This window comes from Leguminivora glycinivorella, chromosome 2 (genome assembly GCF_023078275.1).
Source record: "Leguminivora glycinivorella isolate SPB_JAAS2020 chromosome 2, LegGlyc_1.1, whole genome shotgun sequence".
Classification (NCBI taxonomy): Eukaryota; Metazoa; Arthropoda; class Insecta; order Lepidoptera; family Tortricidae; genus Leguminivora; species Leguminivora glycinivorella.
Genome location: NC_062972.1, coordinates 14,305,148 through 14,329,723, shown reverse-complemented (window position 1 = coordinate 14,329,723; position 24,576 = coordinate 14,305,148).

Below are 24,576 nucleotides of genomic sequence, written 5' to 3'. Positions count from 1 at the left end.
CAAAATACCGTTCAACTTTTAACAAATCGACACATGGATTGGATGACACTGTCAAAAATTATATCCCGTACCTATCCAAAAATGTCACGTTGACACTGACAGATCATACCCTAACACTTGCATTTTCGCAGAAACGATTTCATGGGATTACTGTGATGAATTGTACATAATTTACATACAACTTTTAAAAAAATATACATACTATCAATGAAAGTATCCTGTCTTACTGACAGACCGATTCATTGACGCAGATCCGACACTACAAAAGTTAGAAAGTTAAAATTTCCACACTAGTTACATTTATAAAGTGTACAAGAAATAATAAGCGATTTTGAGAAATTCAGCCCTTACCGGGGTTAAAAAGGGGATGAAAGTTTGTATAGGAATTCAATCAAATTTTATTTTGAGTTTGAAAATTGAAACTTAATGTTTTTTTTTTCAATATTCGTCTCCTAAGGGGGTTAAAAGCGGATAAAAGTTTGTATGGGAATAAAATTTTGAGGTAGAACTTAAAACTTGTTAAAAAGCTAACAAAAAAAAAATAGTAGAAAAGTGATTTCAGCGTTTTTGGACATTCGTCTCCTAACGAAAGGGTTGAAAGTTTGTATGAGCAATTTTGAAACCTCTCGAAAATTAAATGTATTAAATACGAGAATAGCAATTCAGCCTGTTTGATATTTCATCCCCTAAGTGGGTTAAATGGGGATAAAATGTCTTATGAGGATCTCATTTTATTTTAAATAAGCATAATGCTAATAAATTAATTTAGGGAAATAAATCCTCGCGAACGAAGTCGTGAGCAGCAGCTAGTTATATCATATATTATTTTATTATAAACGGATAAAAATAAAACTCCAAAAAGTACTAAAAATAGGTTGACGCGGGTACTGGGAAATGGGGGCCCTGTTAGGCGACCTTTCTTAATGGACATACTCGTACAGAGACCAAGTCCACCTATAGCCATTGTTTCGTTTAAAGGCTAATGGGCTCTCGCGGGCATGTTATTCAAGTGTCAGGAGGATGAATGTCGTGTTATTTATGAGGTTACTGTGGAAAAAGAGCTTTTTTAATGTCCCTGTTTGGCTGGCTTTCATTAAGATTATGACATGACTTATGCGAGGCCTGATTTAAAGTGAGATATGAACTGAGAATTATATTGCTGACATTTTTATTCCCTGTGACATAATATCATCATTTCTGGTATTGGAGCGGATTTACGCTTTAAAGCTCGTAGTTGAAATATACTTGATCAAAAAACAGTATTTGATGAGTCTATTGATACTATTTACTAAATATAAATAATAATTGAATAGTAAAAACAATATATAACGAAAAAATATTAAATGGGTCATAAAAAATGTCTTATAACATGAATACATTATTTAAATTATTTTTATGCATGAAATAGAGAACGTGATTGTATTTGACGTACAAAACCTTCTCCTTCATTTAACGGAAAAAGACAAACATGGTGTATAAATACCTAGTATAAAATTGATATTTGGGACATTTTTATGTTTTGATTTCTGTGGCTATGTCTCTGCATTTGTTTACATTTATCTGCTCTTCGTTATTCAAGCATTTGTTATGGTAACCTCTTACAGCTACAGACTATAGCCATTATTTTGAAAGCTTTTGTTAACGCACCGCGGATTCGATCGATTAAGTAACTTTATATTATATGAGTTTCTTTTTTTAAAAAGTTTTCTTATAAAATGCCCATGGGAAATTCTCTTCTTAAAAATTTTCTTGTTAACGAAAAGTTCATTGTATTTATACAATATTGGAAAATTTATCGGAAAATGCGTCTTAACATTTACAATGTCCATAATGGGGGCAAGTAATGTTTACTTTCGATGTTCCAACCTTCAACAAAGCTCTTTTGTGTTATACTTTTTTGTTCGAGGACTCTCTCAGTTTCTTTTCTCTTTTATTTTCTTTGACCATGAAACTTTTTATAGATTTTTTACCTTTTGTTCTATGTCATGCCTGCAGTCCTTTTTATTGGCATTATTGAATTGCCAATTGCGACGTCTGAGTTCAATCCCCATAAAAGTTGGAGTTGGGCTGCAGTCCTTCTGTATCGACCATATTATTCAGTTGAATTTTGTCATGAATGTTTTTTTATTTTTATAGAAAAAAAAAACACAAATTATAATTTTGGTTTCAATTACTAATCTATTTAATAGCGACAAATAATATGGGGAATAGATATTTTTTTTGGAAAAGTCTGATCATTAGGTTTCAATTTAATATTATTATTTTGAACTAGTTGCCAATTGCTAAAGATACCTAAATGTATTTAAAATAATATATGTTATTCTACTTTAAGTGCCCTGATTATTAACCATATGAATGAAATCATTTAATACCAAAACACTAAAAACAAGAAATTTACACAGCTTTATTTTCAATCTCCGAGATCCGGCACAAAAAAAACACAACATCCTACGGTTAATAAGTTTGTCGCCAATGTCGTCCTGTCTGTGTCATCGTAGCTCTGAAACGGATGGACAAATTTGAATGCGTCATGTTGACGGGAAAACGAGTTTCCTTGCGGTGGTATAATATTTGAATCAATAAATATCAGTATTTATTTTTCGTACAATCATTTGTTTACACTGTGTTTTTGGTATAAATATGTCAAATATAATTGTTTATGTTTGTCATGCGTATAAGCGTTGTACATTTCTTTATATAGGCGTACTATTATACTTTATCTTTATTTGTTGAAGCTGTTTTTATGATAACGCGATGAATTTTGCATTTTCCGACAATTCGATTCTCATGGAGCTTATCACGCACGCGGTTTTCCCAGTTTCCGTGTTTAATGACGTGGAAACTGTGATAAATTACTGCTTAATGCTCTTTTTCTCGCACACTTGGCCATTTTTGTCGGCCCTTGTTTTATTCTGGACGTTTAGAGTTAGGTATTAGAAAGTCAGGGTTCCGGTGGAAAAGAAAAGTACCTACTATTAAAACAAAAACGTATTAGGTAGGTAGGAGATTAGGAGGTTTAGTTTACCAGGCGGTCTAACCAAAGTGACAATCGCTGACGCTCTGAGGCATAAAGGGTCTGTCGTATAGTCTGTCCGACGGTTTAAGAGCTAAAAGCCATAAAACTTGTTACAATGGCATACAATGGTTAACAATAGATGAATAATTAGCTTATCTTTATGGCTTTTGGCTCTTACACCGCCGGACGAACTATTATACCAATGCATTTATTATTCCGGAAAATTTAATTTTACATCACACTCATATTATTATATTTTTATTAATCAGCGATCATGCGTGATAGATTTGCAAATTGTCTACGCACCCAGTTTGGCGTTCATGTTATCTTGCTATTAATTATTTCAGGTTAAAATTAATTTGTCTGTAAGTCAGCTATAATTCAACCAAGTCCAGTCAAAAACCATTCAACCGTCATAGAATATTCAAAGGTCGGCATGTGAAAATATGGCTCAATTGGCGCTGCGATACGCGCGGGATTTCAACTTTAATATTCAGGCGATGAAAAATATCCCCGTCATAAAAACCTGGACCGTATGAGTTTTCAGAGCCCACGTATTTGAATATTGATGTTTATGGAAAGTACACCGCGCCAGTGGAAATATAACAGGTCCTGCAATATTGACGTGCATCGTAAATTTGATGTAATATAAATAAAGGAATGATTGAAGTCAAACGATGCGTGTGGTCTTTAAAACCCCTATTCGCGCGTCATTCGTGAATTTAACTAATTTTTGATGTAAGTGCCAGTATTTCTGCCATACATCTGGCGCAGCGACCTTATTGCCAGTAGAATTAGGTGGCAAGTAAAACAAAGGGAGCGATTTTCCACGGAAAAGTAATTTCACGTCTCTTTCTTCTGGTAATGTGTTAAATATAATGAGGCATGTCAAGCATGTTTGACATTCTTGCGCTTGCTTACTTACTTACTTCCTATTGGCAGAACGAGCAACGAGCGCAGCCATTGGCTACTTGGAAGAATGCAAATTTAGATTATAAACTAGCTAATAATTTATATACAGTGTACTGTAGGTTTAATTGTCATACGATAAATAAATAATTGGGAACGTGCACGAAGGAGTGGCGCTGATTGTCACAAATTAATACATATTATGGGCATGCCCAATTGATAGATATGCATAGCAATGAAACAAGTGCGTCTGATGGAAGCTCGTTTATTACTCGCTATTATTGCTGGCGCCGGCTGTTGGAACTTCATAAGATTTAAATTTAAATAGAAAAGCCCACAAAATGAGGGCAGTACTTGTCATTCACGTCGCGGATAGCGCTAAAGCGCTTTGTGGGTCTTGGCTTCCTCCACTATATTGGTCCAGTTGTCAAGACGCTTCGGAACCTTCCTCCAGTTGGTATACTTTCGTGTATCTATAAGTATGGTGCTCAAATGTGGTCGTTTTATCTGATTAGTAGATTTGTTCATGCAAAAGGAAGTTTAAATGAAGGAAAAGAGGTGACGGCTTGACGGCCTTTTCCCAGCCAGCAGTGAGAAACTGAAGCAGGCTAAAAAAATTAAAACAAAACCAGAAACCTATCCAAAAGTAGTTCAGTATTTTTCATAGGGTAAAAATTCGTTGAATGAGGTGTATGATTGCAAGATATATTTTATTTTTAAGCTAGGAACTTAAAACTTCGTGAATAAACATTTAGTGTAAATGTATCCCCTAAGAGGGTTAAAAAGGGGATGAAAGTTATATTTTATTAGAGGAACATAAAAATTTGTAAAATGGTAGTTTGGACAAGTACTTAGTAGTAAAAGATTTTTATTAAAAAAAAACAAGCTTTCATTCTAATGCGGTCATTAAAAAAGAACTTTACTGTTTACATTTAAATAAATAAATATTATAGGACATTCTTACACAGATTGACTGAGGCCCACGAAGGCTTGTGTTGTGAGTACTCAGACAACGATATATTTATATAATATATAAATACTTACATACATAGAAAACATCCATGACTCAGGAACAGATATCTGTGGTCATCACACAAATAAATGCCCTTACCGGGATTCAAACCCGGGACCGCGGCGTAGCAGACATTGGACACTATTTCATTTGTCGCGAGATTAAAGTACTAGTAATTACTTAGTATAAAAATTGTTTGTAGGTAATAAATGCAAATCCTAACGTCTAAAATTTAGTTAATTAGGTAATTCCTTTTTGATTAGGTATACTCGTATCTTATTATTCAGCTCAAAGTCGTAGTTGTCAAACTCACAAGAATTTTACGAACAATGTTGCTTTCTCAGTAAATAATATGATAATAAATTATCAACTAAAATAATTAACTGAATCCCTAACCGGCCTTCCTCAGCCAGAACATTTGACGGCGCTAAGTAATTTATTTCAATTAATTTGGCGACGTGAAGCCCTGACAGATTCACTGAATCATTTTTCTCCCGGGTAATGCGAAGACGTTGACAAATGAGCAAATTATTCGGTCACTTCACCATATGTTACCTATAGCGCAAAAACTGAAATACGAACAACGGAAAAAGCCAGTGATATTTCATCTCCTCCTGTTTCGTTTTTGCTTTTTTGAGAAAATATTGAGTTTATTAACAAGCTTTATCTCGTCGCCGGCGCCTGGTCCCAGAGATATGGCAGCTGAAACCGCTAATATTTCACACTGAAAAATCACTGTCGATTTATTCAAGCATAACGCTGTAGATAAAAATTGACCGTTCACGACGAATCCGACTTTGCAATATTTTGCAGAACTATATCGATAGTGCCAATGTTATTTTGATTTTAGTTCGTCGTATCGTTTTGGTATGGCATAAAATACAACTATACAAATTAACTATCAGGGGGGGGGGTCACGTGGTAAAGGCCCAGGCCCCAGGGAGGGGGGTCACGTAGTCTATTTGTATGGCCAACCTAGGCTCCAGGGGGGAGGTCATGACCCCCATGACCCTGGATCCGCGCATGGTGTATTAATTAAGTGTACCAACGACTGCCTAGACTGAAATTTACTCGTTTACATTATGTATGCAACGGTCGAACATTTCTGATAATGTAGGCAGCCAATGAGTCCAGGGGCGTACTCTAGGCGGGCATTGTCAATCTTCAAAGCATAATGATTGAGCCATGGTTAAAATATTATGCGTTACGGAACTTCTTCATCGCCAATTGCATTATTATTTTACTTTTCGATCGGCTTAGCTTTTTAATTGATGCCACATTTACCATCGAAAAACAAAATGAATCATAAATTATGATTAATTTTATTTATTTATTTAAAATTTATTGCACAAATTTACAAAAAAAAAAAGAGTACAAATGGCGGACTTAACGCCTTGAGGCATTCTCTACCAGTCAACCATTGGGCTAAACAGAAAGCTTAGTTTGGTGCAGGATTTTAAAAATTAAATAAGAAAACACAAGTCAGTATTCATACTTATCGCAATAAACCTACACTGAGAGAAATTTGCATTGTGAATTTAACAAGTTCGACTTGTTGCGGTTTATCCGTTTGAATCAGCCAAACGTATGTTTAAAACAATATGTGTCAGGTTGTTTTTATAAAATCGACTTGTTGATTCAAATATATTGCCGATTCAAATGACAAGTAGCTTGTTGTTTGAACCAAAGAGCACGTAGGCGCTATTTTAACCAAAACACTTGTTGAACGAACATGAAAACTTGTAATATTCCTACCCTATAAATACCTAACTAACATCAATTACCTATTTAGTTAACCTACATAACCATACAAAAATTTAAATTCTAAAATTTATTAAATAAAATTAATTACCATGAAACGAAATCAATCAATTAAGTTAATATCTTGAATTGGATCAGTATTTTGACCTAGTGATCGTTTAGTGTCTATGTAGAACCCATTGTTGTAGCCGCAAATAGTAACCAGTCCTTTTCGCATATTATGAAACAGTAATGCCCTATTACGCCTAATAAAATAACCCTAAAATGTCAATAACCAAAATACATGAAATAAGTCCCCGACAAAATCAGAATGAATAATAAATTGTAATAAAAGATGGGGTTTAATCAAATATAATCTGATTGTTATAGTTAAATAAAACAAATAAACAAATGAGCATAATTATGTCAAAATTAAAATAATTAATGTTTGTCAGTAAATAATCTAAAATGTCACCATTATAATATAGAAAATCAATAGTAAATATAATACAATTTAAAATATTTTATTTTTGGGGTTATAGATGTCGCTCCGCCTCCGCGACAGTCCATGGCCATCATCCAGTTGCGGGTCAGACCCCTGCCCCAGTTCTGAAGGAACTATTTTGTGGTCCTGAAGGGACATCTTTTCATAATGACAGGACTACTTTCATTTGCCCGAGCCATTATGTTGTGACACTTTCATCACCATAGAGAGGATTTTCAAAGGGACAATTTAAAATATCAAATACTGGTAGTAGAGCAGTGTATTTGACCACTCCAATTCTCCAGAATTCTGTAATTTTGTACATCATTGTTTTTTTTGTAGGTATTTATCAAAATAATATTATCCAAACTGTTAATGTAGTCATTTTGTATCACCTTTCGGACCAAAATAAACCACGATCTTGCAACTTTCTGCCTCGATCCAGTCTAGACAAATCATTTATGATAGGTATTTGGAATAATATGACTTTATATTTGAAAGCCATTATGTAAAAATCACAGGTTCATAGATAACAGAATAGACAGACAAACTGCTGAGGGACAAGCTAATTAAAAATAATCATTTTTATTTTAAAAAACAAAATGAATTTACAATTTTACATTATATTGTGAGCTATTTAATTTTATTATTCCCACAATATATTTATTTACTACCAGTAAGTATACAAGGGATCAAAAATATATATAAAGTCATAAATGTATATGTCGAGTTTGTCATTTGTCATAAATAAACATAGTTAATATAAATTCCTATAAGCCCTACTAATCCCAAATCAATAATTGAACATTATTAACTGTAAGCCTTCCTGAGCCTACCGTAGGACTTATACAATCCGTGTAAGAATGCCCTATAATATTTATTTATTTATTTATCTTTAATTTATAAAATCACACACAGTTAAAGTCTAACATATTAAGTAGCCAAAACCCGTGTTAAAAATATATAGTTTAACTTTTGATCTTACTTACTTACTTACTTTTTAGAAAATGAATAAAGACTTGAAAAAGAGAAAACAATTTTAATTCTAATATTTCCTATACCAAACAAAATCCTAGCCCTAACAGCTAAACTAACCATCTACTCTACCGACATATTAGCAAACTAGCGATCCGGATCGCACATTTAATTTACTCGCGTGATTTTCCGAAAGTGCAATGGAAAATCTCTAGCTAAAGCTAACTAAGACGGGCGAAGAATAACCCTTAGATCTGTCACCCTATTTCTTCACGTGGGCTGGTTCTCACACTAGGGATTGGGACAGCAAGAAGTCAGCCAGACGGGTAAAATAAAATAGGATAGTTGGACAAGAACCTGGCAAATTTAAGAAGTTTAGATAACAACTCAAATCGTCCAGATTCCAGGAGCAAAATCCTGTCTTAATAAACGCAGGAAACTGCCAAGAGCTCACTTGGACTCTACTAAAATAACCCAAGAAATGTCCCTTGGTTGACTAGGGCTGTAGTTGAACACCGTTAGGTTACCTGCCCTATCCCTCCAAAAGACAGCAAAATATCAGACCAGTTCATCCTACTAAAATCATCTACCCCAATATTTATTTACAAAAGTTATTAATTAACTAACAGAACTAAGTAATATATGAAATCCTTCAACAAAGATTATTCTAGCGTAAAATAACACTAAAGCAATCCAAGCTAAAACATTTCACACATTAAAACACAATTAACTCTTTTACTAATAAGAAACACTCACAAATCTAACCAAACTTTAAAACTTTAGCAACACTATTGTTCTACAACTCTAAACTCTACTAGTACACTTTATAATACTAGCAGTGATCGAGCTCCAAAACAATAACAATTAAGACACTTAAATTTACACCAATTAAACACTGAAATATACGCTTATTAACAAAATACTCTATATTATCCTCCAACCCAAACTATACCAGTATCATGAAATACTAGCAAAATCTAGGCTAGGACATAATATAGGTAATCTAGATTTACCCAAATAAACCTAAATAGAACCAGTCTGACGGTCGAGCAGAAGGCTCTCTAGTCCCTGAATGCTAATGAATGAATAATCCAATGAATCCCCATGCAATGCCTTGCATCCCATTTCAAACATCCCTTCCGAGACTCTGAAATCCCCACTAGCTCCCACTTCCTCACTCCTGATTGGTATTTCTTAACCAACGCTGAAATTCATAATTTCATACAATATTTAAATAAAATATGTTTTATTTCCTGGTCAGAATAAGGTCCAATTTGATCTACTCATAGGGCGTGGCCGAACTAGACTTTTTTCTATTTGCACATGTTTTACGAATTGTCTCAATTCAACGCTCTTTGTAATATGGTTCAATATGGCTTAAATTTGTTTTTATTGGCTAGTAACATTTAATTGTACAGTTTGAAATTTGACACAACTTCTTGTAGATTTGAATTTGACCAGTCGACATTTCTTAAAATCCCTACTGCAAAACCTTTATGACTTTGAAACAAGACTCAAATTGGGCTACAAATAAGCATCTAAATATTTTGGTTCACTATAAATCTCCAAGCTCTCCATCTCGTATTTCTAAAATACGATCTACTTGATACAAACAAAATTTTAATTATCGTGAGACCGAAACAGGAATTTAATCAAATAAACAAAAAATATAATTATTATGCTTGCATATGATGAAACATGGAAGCAAGTTTCTGACATGTTACAATCGCCTCCCAAAATTTACTGTAGCTTAAATATATTAAGGATATATATTTGCAGAAGTAAATTTTCAAACAAAAGTATACAAAATGCTAAACAAAATTTATAAATTACTGCAAGTAAAACTATTAATAAAAATCTCTTTTAACATTCTTCCCTTCGTGTAAGCCTTTTTTTTTTTTTTTCGGCTGTGTGTGTGTAGTGTGTGTTTAAACCAAACTGAAGAATGAACATTTCTGAAAGAATAAGTTTACAGGGCCATTTATGTTAGAAATAAACAATTAAAAATGCAGCCAGTTAATTTTGCCTCAACAAAAGAATAGAAGTTGTGCTGTGTATGCCAATGGCCTACCCTTCTACCGATCCGACTGATACATACGAGAGTTTCCGACTTGAGTCTATATTTTAGCGACCAAGAAAGGAATCAAACGGTATCTCTTTTTAAGACAAAATTGAACCTTTTACCAAGGAGCATTCTATGCCACTCGAGGGGTTACTATCTTTAAAAGATTTAATTCCAACACCGTATCTGATGACTTATTTCCCCAAAAAGCCTTTCCTAGTCTGGAGCATGTTCATCAATAACGGGATGTCAATTATAAAAGTTTAAGCTATGCTGTGCTTAAACTTTTGATTTCCAAATGAAATGACAAATAAACTGATAAATAAACTGTTTGTTATACAATCACTAAACAAATAGTACTAACCAATAAAAAAGCACAACTAGATTGCAAATCAAATCTTTCGAAACGAGCTAAATTACTAAATATTATAAGAAAATACTAAGCTCACTTCATGATTATGCTTTTCCATATGAGCGAGTACTAAACATCTCGTTACTGATGGGTGTGTAGTGTTTCCTGTTCTGATGTTGTGTGTAGTATAGAGATAACACGGCGGCAGCTTAAACCTGCAAATATGCTCTTTTTTTGTTTCAGCGAGCCTAACCTAACTCCAAACTACCGTATTACCTCTTTTGTGTATGTGTGTGTGTGTGTTCCGGTCAGAATATCAAAAGAAATATCGTTGTTTAGTTTTGTTATTTTTTCAGGGCCCTGCATAAATAAAATCATTTTTTTTTTCATGCAATTTAACTTGTTTTCTGACAACCACCATATTTATTCATCTTCATTCTCACTTTCACACATCCCCGAAAATGTACCAAAACTTTTCCCTTTTAAAGAATTGAAACTAAAATAAAAATTACTATTACTTCATTTTTTAAAATATCTACCATTAGCAAACATATACCTAATATATTTATAATAGAGATCTACTAAAAAAAAAACTATTCTTTTTTTTTATATCTATTGGAAAATGTTCCCCAAAATGATCTATTTAAAATCAAGAAGAAGAAGGAAGAAAAAAAATATGGAGAGCCCAGTTCAATAGCAATAAACCTTTGTAAAAAAAAAATAGCTAAGTATAGTATAAAAATTCAGAGACATATATATATATATATATATATATATATATATATTTTTTTTTATTATTTTTAAAATGGTGCAACAGTTTTTTTTTAAATTAGGAATGTGTTTTGTCTAATTTAAATATTATTATTTTTAAAATACTGATTTTAAATATAATAGAAATTTTAAAAATCTACGTGTATGAAGAAATAAAATGCTGCTATATAATCTTTATTATAAACGCTTCATTACTAATTATGTATTGGCATTAAAAGTCAGTTATGAATATGTGTATTTATTTTTATATATTTTAATAACTTAAAATAAAATTGAATTTAAAGATAGCCGCCTCACAACCCCTCCAAAAACAGTTAATACACACTAATGAATATAGAGTTCTTGAATAACTTTCTCAAATAAAAATAAACGTTAATATATTATGTATAACCCACATAAGCAAAGGACCTTACACAAAACATTAGCATTTTAACTACTTCAAATAGCAGAGGACGTTTACAAAAGTAAATATGATTTAAAAAAAACAAAATCTATATACATAAAACGTAAATGTTTTATGGTCGCAATTATGAACTTTTAACCCGAAACAGTAGCTTTCCTTAATTCATAAAATTTATCTACGCAAATACTGTACCACTAATACCAAATTAACCAGTAAGCAAAGATCCTTATAAATCTACTATTACCATATTTTCAATATATGAGGACCTAACTATAGATTGGCAAGACCCTACTTTTTTTTTTAAACCGACGTCGCTTTTTACTAACTGACAGTCATGACACACAAGGATAACTCGTTTTACTAAAATGGTGTATTGCTTTTCTAATAGAACCAATCTCTAATATAGGTACTTAAAACTTTGTACATGACTTGGTGACATTACTTTATGTATCTGCTCAATAAATCTATTCTTAAAACTTCTGAAAAATAGATGACATTTTCTTGTGAATTATCTGGCTTGAAATTTAATATATAATTATCAAAACTGTCACACAATGCTTAGCTATGAAAACCTTTCAATAAAAAATGTAATTTCTTCCTTGATCGTCTAATTGGTATAAAACCCCTACTAAAACTATGGTAGTGCTTACGATTTGCAAATAAAATTCTTTACTAAGGTCAGCGTTATGTAATTGTATTACTACAATACGTAATTACGTTTATACAATATTATACGTAATTGCATTAATAAATTTAACTTTTACTTCGTAAAATGCATGCTGTTGAATACTACCCTAATTCCAAAAATCATTTTTTTTTTGTTAATAATTCAAATAATATAAGTATTGAATTATATATATTTCCTACTACAACTAATTATAAACCGTCGATAAAAGTTCATGAGCCTAAAATGTTTTCAATTGTTTTATATCTTTAGGTACTGTAAATTATGTAACCGAGCATATTTACTTCATTACATGAAACACAAAGTGTTACTAATCAACTAAATATAACCTTCCCTTTTATCTTTACTTCACAAACTGAAATAAAACTTTCGTTTAAACTAAACGCAACTACTATTATTAATATAACTGCAACTATTATTACAATTATTTTCTGATTTCAACATAAAACAGGCGGACCGTATGCTTGCTTGCCACAGACGTAGTATATAAAAAAAACCGGCCACCTTGTCGGCGTGATTGATACACACACCGGCACCAAACCTCAGCCCTCCAGTGCTCACGGTTACCGAGATCATCCGCGGACGGACGGACGGACGGACGGACGGACGGACGAACAGACGGACAGACAGACGGACGGACGAACAGACGGACAGACAGACAGACAGACAGACAGACAGACAGACAGACAGACAGACAGACAGACAGACAGACAGACAGACAGACAGACATGGCGAAACCATAAGGGCTCCCAGCTGGCTACGGAACTCTAAAAAATACTATATTAAAAATTGGTATCCCGCTGTCCAAAATAACATACTGACTTTAGTTATATATTGAGTATCTACAAAGTAATCAATAGCTATAACGAAATTTAAACATGTAAGAACAACTATAAAACATAAAAAATAATATTCCCTACTCGAAAATAATCAAGCTAACTAGCGATAACGTTTTTATGCAAAAACCATAAATAACACTTGTTCTATCGTCGAAAAATGGTCAAGTGGTTGGCGCGACAACTTTTTGTTAGATTACAAAAACAAAGGGACTTAAGATTGTAACACGACGTCTAGTCGAACTATAAGTGTTCTCAAGAATTTAAGTGACGCCAACAAAGATGCCATAAATAACAATTCAGAATGGTAACTTTCATTTTAGGCTACTTCAAAATGATAATTTCACACGCAAATATACTAAAATGTACGTCGTGTAGTATCCTATTTAAACCGTTTCTATGTAACTGCGTCCATAACGTAATGAACTATTTAAAACACTTTTATGTACGAACGAAATGTAATAAACTATTAAAACACTTCTATGTATGAACGTAACGTAATAAACTATTTAAAACAATTCTATGTACGCCTCCCCATGTAGGAAACTATACTTAAACTTGAACAATATCTGATACAAATTACAATATGAGTATGAATGAATTACAATTGACGGTATACCTACTAAATAGACGTATGAATAAAATTTAAAATATTAAAAAAGTACCTATTTCATAATATGCTATCCGTCTTCACAACAACAATTGTGTTGCTATAATCAATCGACTACACGAATCAACTATAACAACAGCTTTGATCCAATATAAGATATGTAACTCAATACTATAAAAACCAAAATAAAAAAATAAAAAATAATGAATACCAATAATAATGAACTCTGAGATATATATATATTTTTTAATTAATTATAAAAGACTAACTATTTTAATCAAAATCTATTTAAACAGTCACGCTAGCGTCAAATATACTATAATATGTACATCCCGATTTCCTACGGCACTAAATAAAATATATGTATATCTTGGTGACGCTAGCGCCAATTGTACTTTTATGTACATCCCGAGTCACGGCAGTAAATAATATATATATATATATATATACATCCTGGTTACGCACACCAATTGTAATATTCCTACCCTATAAATACCTAACTAACATCAATTACCTATTTAGTTAACCTACATAACCATACAAAAATTTAAATTCTAAAATTTATTAAATAAAATTAATTACCATGAAACGAAATCAATCAATTAAGTTAATATCTTGAATTGGATCAGTATTTTGACCTAGTGATCGTTTAGTGTCTATGTAGAACCCATTGTTGTAGCCGCAAATAGTAACCAGTCCTTTTCGCATATTATGAAACAGTAATGCCCTATTACGCCTAATAAAATAACCCTAAAATGTCAATAACCAAAATACATGAAATAAGTCCCCGACAAAATCAGAATGAATAATAAATTGTAATAAAAGATGGGGTTTAATCAAATATAATCTGATTGTTATAGTTAAATAAAACAAATAAACAAATGAGTATAATTATGTCAAAATTAAAATAATTAATGTTTGTCAGTAAATAATCTAAAATGTCACCATTATAATATAGAAAATCAATAGTAAATATAATACAATTTAAAATATTTTATTTTTGGGGTTATAGATGTCGCTCCGCCTCCGCGACAGTCCATGGCCATCATCCAGTTGCGGGTCAGACCCCTGCCCCAGTTCTAGAAGGAACTATTTTGTGGTCCTGAAGGGACATCTTTTCATAATGACAGGACTACTTTCATTTGCCCGAGCCATTATGTTGTGACACTTTCATCACCATAGAGAGGATTTTCAAAGGGACAATTTAAAATATCAAATACTGGTAGTAGAGCAGTGTATCTGACCACTCCAATTCTCCAGAATTCTGTAATTTTGTACATCATTGTTTTTTTTGTAGGTATTTATCAAAATAATATTATCCAAACTGTTAATGTAGTCATTTTGTATCACCTTTCGGACCAAAATAAACCACGATCTTGCAACTTTCTGCCTCGATCTAGTCTAGACAAATCATTTATGATAGGTATTTGGAATAATATGACTTTATATTTGAAAGCCATTATGTAAAAATCACAGGTTCATAGATAACAGAATAGACAGACAAACTGCTGAGGGACAAGCTAATTAAAAATAATCATTTTTATTTTAAAAAACAAAATGAATTTACAATTTTACATTATATTGTGAGCTATTTAATTTTATTATTCCCACAATATATTTATTTACTACCAGTAAGTATACAAGGGATCAAAAATATATATAAAGTCATAAATGTATATGTCGAGTTTGTCATTTGTCATAAATAAACATAGTTAATATAAATTCCTATAAGCCCTACTAATCCCAAATCAATAATTGAACATTATTAACTGTAAGCCTTCCTGAGCCTACCGTAGGACTTATACAATCCGTGTAAGAATGCCCTATAATATTTATTTATTTATTTATCTTTAATTTATAAAATCACACACAGTTAAAGTCTAACATATTAAGTAGCCAAAACCCGTGTTAAAAATATATAGTTTAACTTTTGATCTTACTTACTTACTTACTTTTTAGAAAATGAATAAAGACTTGAAAAAGAGAAAACAATTTTAATTCTAATATTTCCTATACCAAACAAAATCCTAGCCCTAACAGCTAAACTAACCATCTACTCTACCGACATATTAGCAAACTAGCGATCCGGATCGCACATTTAATTTACTCGCGTGATTTTCCGAAAGTGCAATGGAAAATCTCTAGCTAAAGCTAACTAAGACGGGCGAAGAATAACCCTTAGATCTGTCACCCTATTTCTTCACGTGGGCTGGTTCTCACACTAGGGATTGGGACAGCAAGAAGTCAGCCAGACGGGTAAAATAAAATAGGATAGTTGGACAAGAACCTGGCAAATTTAAGAAGTTTAGATAACAACTCAAATCGTCCAGATTCCAGGAGCAAAATCCTGTCTTAATAAACGCAGGAAACTGCCAAGAGCTCACTTGGACTCTACTAAAATAACCCAAGAAATGTCCCTTGGTTGACTAGGGCTGTAGTTGAACACCGTTAGGTTACCTGCCCTATCCCTCCAAAAGACAGCAAAATATCAGACCAGTTCATCCTACTAAAATCATCTACCCCAATATTTATTTACAAAAGTTATTAATTAACTAACAGAACTAAGTAATATATGAAATCCTTCAACAAAGATTATTCTAGCGTAAAATAACACTAAAGCAATCCAAGCTAAAACATTTCACACATTAAAACACAATTAACTCTTTTACTAATAAGAAACACTCACAAATCTAACCAAACTTTAAAACTTTAGCAACACTATTGTTCTACAACTCTAAACTCTACTAGTACACTTTATAATACTAGCAGTGATCGAGCTCCAAAACAATAACAATTAAGACACTTAAATTTACACCAATTAAACACTGAAATATACGCTTATTAACAAAATACTCTATATTATCCTCCAACCCAAACTATACCAGTATCATGAAATACTAGCAAAATCTAGGCTAGGACATAATATAGGTAATCTAGATTTACCCAAATAAACCTAAATAGAACCAGTCTGACGGTCGAGCAGAAGGCTCTCTAGTCCCTGAATGCTAATGAATGAATAATCCAATGAATCCCCATGCAATGCCTTGCATCCCATTTCAAACATCCCTTCCGAGACTCTGAAAAACTGGTTGTATTTTCTCTCAGTGTACATACATATAATTTTGTTTTTAGAACTAATCATAATATGATTCATTTTGTTTTTCGAGGGTAAATGTGGCATTTTTATGTTTGCGAAATAAATTTGTACCAGATGCTAATTATCACAATCACAATACAAGCTAGTAAAGTATACTATTTATTTTATTAGTAATAAATCAAGACGACCATAAACATGTTTTGTTTTCTGCGAAACTGCCAGTTATCGATTCCTAATCGACAATCTTCCGACTACAAGCCGGCAATAAAGCTAGCCAAGTACCATTGTATGCCCATTTCGGCGGATGTAAAAACTGACATAATGTCTTTTTATGTCGTCATTAAACTTATTTATTGATCGTCTTATTTACCTCTAAGGAAAATACGTTTACTATCTCTAAAATTGCAAATAACGTATGCTTTTGTATTCAATATCGGTTATAAATAAATAAGTATGACTTTAAATCTAAATATCGTGTATAGATAGTTATCTACCTGGACACAGCAAGAAACGCCATCGACCTCGTTTATATAAAATGGAATATTTTGGATCGTTTGAAATCCCCCAAATTTATATCGAGTCACCCGTTGACCACAAACGCTGTAAAGGATTCCATTTCTATAGTTTTATTTCATCTTATTGGCAAAATACTACTTATGAACTTTTACCAAATTGTTACGTTTGAAAATTACTATTATTTGGTACTCATGCTCTTCAAGAAGAGCTAGAAAATTTAAATTTAACATCGTTCGGAAATCCCAGCAAACAACCCTCGCAAACATTTTCTCAGCAACAGAGTGGTCAAAACATGGAACAAACTACCAGAGGACGTGATCTCAGCACTGAATGTTAACCAGTTTAAGAACCGACTAGATAACTACTTAACAAATTTAAAGAACACATCTTAAGAAAGAATTGTTGGATACAGGCAACTATCAGTTGTTATAACTGCCTGCCTGATTAATAAATAATAATAATAATAATAATAAATTCGCTAAATAAATAAACTTTTGAAAAAATCGACTAACTCGCACTTTACTGAGTTACCAATATAATTATGTCCCGCCGTGGAGCGCAAGCTTTACAGGCTCATTTATTTAATCTCGAAGAAAATAATAATTAATGGTAATTTTAATATAATGTTTCTCATCGTTATCCTATCGAGATTGATGATTCTATCATATTGCGAATGGAGCTTATACTTCCTTGTGTTTTTCTGCTCTTTTAGGTACATAATTTGTATGAATTATACAGTTCTAGGCCGCGACTTTCCGAGAAGTAATCGATACACTGCTCCCCGCCCCTTAACGCTGTCTTATTCTAATCTTATTCAATTACAACTTCTATTACACTGTTTATAGTAGGAATTCTGGATATAGTAAGAGTAAGTAATTCTTGTTCTTAAATTAAGTATAGTAGAGGTAAAGTACTGGTAGTGTACAAACAAGCTTCATAAGGCGGTGTGTATTTTAGGCATAAAAAAGACGACTATAGCCTTCAAAGCGTCCGTCTTCGGACATAGGCCTCCTCTCCATTCCTCCACACCTGTCGGTCCATTGCCATCTGCATCCAGTCCTCGCCAGCCTGTTGGCAGATGTCATCTCTCCATCTAAGGGGCGGCTTGCCACGACCGCGGGTGTTACCGGTTTCCACACCAAAGTTCGTCTCGCCCAGCGACTATGGTCCATCCTGGCAACAGGACATGTTGTTGGCAGGTCATGACCAACATTTCGTCAACGTTGTCCGTATTCATTGCTATGTCGTCCGCAAACCGCAAGTGATTTAGCTTCTCATAGCATCTGGCAGCAATATGGTATTTTCCTATAGGATAGGTATATACTTAAAATAATATAGTTCCACAGGTGGTAAATCATCTTTATTACTAGATTCGCCTACTTTTATCAATTTTAAAGCAGTTATTTTGACTTTATTCAAGGTCAAATTACTTTATCCACTAGTGGATAAAATGCGTTTTTACCCGTTGGTATTAAAGGACAAAACACGTGTTTCCGAGCTAGTGAGGTGAAAAATATTTTATACAGTGCACGAATAATGCACCAGATAATAAGAAGAAAAATAATGACAACAATTATTTTTAAACATAATTTATATTTAATAAGTCAAAGATATAAAGTAAATCAGTTTACCGTGACGTCACTCCTCGCGATTTCATATTAATCCCATATTAGCAATTCATTTTAACAGTTTTTAAAAAGAAAGTTAATTTGGCTAGACGAAAAGTAGCCTATTTATTTATTTAACCTTTATTACACAACATAAAGTACAAATGGCGAACTTAATGCCTTAAGGCATTCTCTACCAGTCAACCATTGCCTATTCGGATGATCTTCCACCTCGTTAAAGTAGCTTTACCGTAGGTATTGAACTTGCTTGGAAACATATTTCGCCCACAACGCAGGTGGACGTTGTGGTCCGTTAGCCGATTACAATCTTTATTAGTCTAGACGGGTTTTATTTGATTGCTTTCAGGCGATGTTTTGCAACACAATAATGGATTCTTTCTGAACTGCATGGTCATTTTGTTATCGCATCGTTAGTTAGTTCGACGACCGGTCTGGCCTAGTTGATAGTGACCCTGCCTGCTAAGCCGCGTTCCTTATTAGGATCGAATCCCGGTACGGGCATTTATTTGTGTTATGAGCTGATGAGTACAGATATTTGTTCCTGAGTCATGGATATTTTCTACGTAAGTATATAAGTATTTGTACGAGTATATTATATATGTCGTTGTCCGAGTACCCACAACACAAGCCTCTTTGAACTTACTGTCGACTTAGTCAATCTGTATAAAAAGTCCTAAAATATTTATTAATTGGCTATGCTGGCCCACCTATCCGGATGCATGCGACAAACGTGGCCTGCCCAGTCCCACTTTAACCTGCATAATTATTTTTAATTGTAAATATAAATTTAGTATTAATTGCAGTCGAATGTGCACAAAAACAGTAACATTTTCGAGTGGCACAAACACTTCCTATTGCAGGCGTAGACGTCCATATGACACAGTGACTGCTTACCATATGTTGAATCATATGCTTGTTTGCCAACAACGTAGTATGAAAATTCACAGCTCATTTATTACCATCAATTTCATTATCCTTAAAAAATCCTATGATTAACCTATTTCAAAGCAACACTACCTATAAATGTCTGTCTATCGAGTGTCAAACCGATTACACAAAATCTTTTGCTAAACCCAAGGGTGCATTCTTTACTAGATAAATCTATGTACTTTTATCACCGTCGCCAGCCTCCCCTCCTACATTAGCTAAACGACTATTGAACGATCGGCGAAAAGAGAACGTAAACTCAAGCGCTCAGGTGCATCGATGTTGGTATTTTATAAGCCTTGTACGCTAGAACGACGAGCACTATGATATAACTGGCCAATTTAAACGTTAGTGCAGTAATTTGCTGCAGTGCTAAGTAAGCTAGTGTTATAAGTGACCCCCCCTTCAAACAAGTTTCTATGCTGGGGGTATAGTTATCTCTGTAGTTTATAAATTGAAAATCATTTTGAGAGATATGATGGCAGCACATACAAATAGTAATTTGAGCAAATACACAGTCTAGTTAATTTTAGGTTCTAGCACTTTTAAAATCGCTTATCTCTGTCTGTATCCCATATCATAAGCATTTCCATGATGGTCTTGACTGTTAAACCCCGTATACATAAGACTTCTCATAGCTGTAGAGACAGTCATTTCAAGTAACGCCAGCGGCCACTGAAAACTTTCGTTCGAAAAGTCGATTGGACTAAAACCTACACACTATTTTAGTGAAGCTACAATTTAAACTTTCACGATTATTACACATCATTATTTTTAAAATCGGGACTTAATCGCGTATAACTACATATTAAACTGACCTCCAACGTTTCAAGGACGGCGTTGTCCCCGTGGTCTCGGAGAAGACTGGCTTGAAATGACATCAACACCTTCTGACAGCCGCGCGAGTTTTTCGAACTACCCGCACTTGGTTTTGATTATCAACTTGAACTGTTTGCGCACTAGGGATGTTACTCTGTCGACATACAACACTGACGATATTTGATTTAACGACTGTCGATATTATTTTCGGCTTACACTTATTAATGACAGGATTCCATGTGGATGAGATCCTAAACCCTTCGTCCGATTGAAATTGCGATGTTTTTTGATTTCAATGGCTTCACGCACTTTTCTACTGTAGAAATGGCGTTCCGTGGAAAGGACTTTAGGGTCATGTAGTTCGATCCAGTGGTTTGGCCCTGACTCTAACAAATGTTCAGCCACGGCAGACTTGTTGACCTGACGATTTTTCACAGCCGCGATGTGCTCCTTTACCCTTTCTTCTATGGTGCGCTTAGTTTCTCCAATGTAGGAGCTACCACAACTGCAATCAATTTTATAAACGCCAGGTGGTCAAAAAACATCGCAATTTCAATCGGGATGAAGGGTTTAGGATCTCATCCACATGGAATCCTGTCATTAATAAGTGTAAGCCGAAAATAATATCGACAGTCGTTAAATCAAATATCGTCAGTGTTGTATGTCGACAGAGTAACATCCCTAGTGCGCAAACAGTTCAAGTTGATAATCAAAACCAAGTGCGGGTAGTTCGAAAAACTCGCGCGGCTGTCAGAAGGTGTTGATGTCATTTCAAGCCAGTCTTCTCCGAGACCACGGGGACAACGCCGTCCTTGAAACGTTGGAGGTCAGTTTAATATGTAGTTATACGCGATTAAGTCCCGATTTTAAAAATAATGAAGCTACAATTTGTATTTTCACTAAAACAGTGTGTGGTTCAACATACCCTGAACAAAGAATCGTGGACACAGCCCCGAGCAAAATAAATTTCCGTTTCAATTTACAAAGTGACTTAAATAAAGTCTCATTTTAGACACTCAAGGGCTCTTGTTTCAACTCTTGCCATTTTGCCGAAGAAGGCCGCCGCTGCAGGAAAATTACCGACATGAAGAGCAAATTTTGAGGAGTTCCACTCCTTTAATATAAAAATAGGATTGAATACTTTACATTAACGTGGGGTAATTTGCAACAACTTTAGAAACTATAGGTATGCCAATTGTGGTAATTTCATGTAAGTAGGTTTTTATAAGGCATTCTGAAGTTTATATTATTTAACAATGAAGACGAAGGTTAATAATATTCATTTAATATTTTAATGTAAAAAAAAGAAAGAACTATCACAAAAATGTGGCATTCCTTCACAAAGGGCCTTTATGCTTTAGGTGCAATAAGGATGACTTCATCTGAAGTACCAACAGAAAATCGTACTTATTCCGGAGGAGACTTTAGGCTTCGAACGCCACAAATATTATAAATTATAAATCATTTTTAGGGTTCCGTAGCCAACTAGGAATCCTTATAGTTTCATAATGTCTGTCCGTCCGTCCGTCCGTCCGCGGATAATCTCAGTGACCATTAGCACTAGAAAGCTAAAATTTTGTATTAATATGTATATCAATCATGCCGATAAAGTGGTAAAATAAAAAGTGGAAAAAATTGTTTTATTAGGGTACGGGCACCCTAACAAAAAAAATTTTTCCACTTTGTGAAACTGGGGACTGATTTTTTTTTCATTCCAACCCCAACGTGTGATATATTGTTGGATAGGTATTTAAAAATGAATAAGGGTTTACTAAAATCATTTTTTGATATTATTTATATTTTCGGAAATAATCGCTCCTAAAGGAAAAAAAATGTGCCCCCCCCCCTTTAATTTTTGAACCATAATATGTTTAAAAAATATGAAAAAAATAACAGAAGTAGAACTTTATAAAGACTTTCTAGGAAAATTATTTTGAACTTGATAAGTTCAGTAGTTTTTGACAAAAATACGGAAAACTACGAAACCGTACACTGAGCGTGGCTCGACACGCTTTGGCCGGTTTTTACTTTTATTTTATACCTTATGTTTAAAGAAAAGGGATTTATTATTTATTATCAAATCTTTCTGGATATTATTGGGTTGGTAAGAAAGTAATGAGCGATCGATTGAATTCCACATAAAATTTTTGAGAGAGTTCTAGAATCTTCTATGGTCGAAAGTATATAAAGGGCGAGTCGCACAGTTTCTCGTCAGTCATTCACTAGCTGTCGCCGAGCTAATATAAGGAAGAAAATGGACGAATTAAAAGTGCATGTAAGGCATTGCTTACTATATGAATTTCAGTCTGGCCATTCAGCCGCCGAAGCAGTGCGTAATATATGTCAGCGTGTTGCTCCTGAAGTTGTGTCTGAGGCCACGGCGAAACGATGGTTCCAGCGGTTTCGTAGTGGCGACTTTTCATTATCAGATCAACCTAAGTCTGGTCGACCAGTGAAGATTGATGTAGCCAAATTAAAAACCTTAATTGAAGGAGATCCGAGGCTAACGAGTCGTACTCTTGCTACCGAGTTAGGCTGCTCTCATGTCACCATAGAAACACATTTACACGAGTTGGGAAAAAACTACAAATACAGTGTTTGGATACCGCACGAACTTGATAGAGATCAACTAAACCGCCGTGCCGATATCTGCATACAACTTCTGTCTTTTCGCCGCACATTCAACTGGTTGGACCATCTTATCACTGGAGATGAAAAATGGGTCTTATATATAAATCACACACGCAAACGTCAGTGTCTAGCTCCAAACGAAAAAAGAATAGAGGCACCAAAAACAGAGCCTCACCCGAAAAAAGTTATGCTGTCCGTTTGGTGGGATATTCATGGTATTATTCACTGGGAACTCCTACCAAGTGGAATGACTGTTACCGCATAGGTATACTGTAATCAGCTTGAAAATTTAAACCAAAAAATCTGTCAGAATCGTCCACAGCATGCTAAAGTTTTTTTCTTACACGACAATGCTCGCCCACACATTGCAAAAGTGACTCGGCTAAAGCTATTGGAGCTAGGTTGGAAAGTGATACCTCATCCACCGTACTCTCCAGACTTGGCACCTACGGATTACGCATTGTTCAGATCGCTAAGCAATGCCTTGAATGAAAAAAAGTTCGATGATCAAGCCCATCTACGACAGTACATAGCTGAGTTTTTTGAATCTAAACCTAAGAACTTCTTCGCCGATGCTATTCATTCTTTACCAGAACGATGGAGACAAGTAGTAGATAACGAAGGCCGTTATATTTTTGATAAATGATTAAAATAATAAATTAAATAAAAATTACAATATTGGTTATGATTCGCTTATTACTTTCTTACCAACCCAATATTTTCGTGTCACCAAGGGCTGCCGTGGCCAGTGGTAAACATTATATGGACGAGAGTTAGGAGGGTTCGCCCGCATGCTGAATAATTTATAAACGAGTCCAAATACCTCACATATCATGAACTCTAGAGGTGTATGTATACGTATGTTATCATAAAGTACGTTTTTAGTCGAGGTACTTTGTAAATTCCTTATATCTGGAAAGAAATCATTGATTTTACTAAACAAATAGCTTTTTGTAACATGTAATATTCTTTTGTAATATTTGACATTTATTTCAGTTCATAAAGAAAATGAACCCAGTGTTGGTTTTTTGAGTTTTAACATTTTCCGTGCGAAGTCCGTTGAATTCGCAAAAGCGAACAGGTGCCGAGTGGCATTTCTGCGA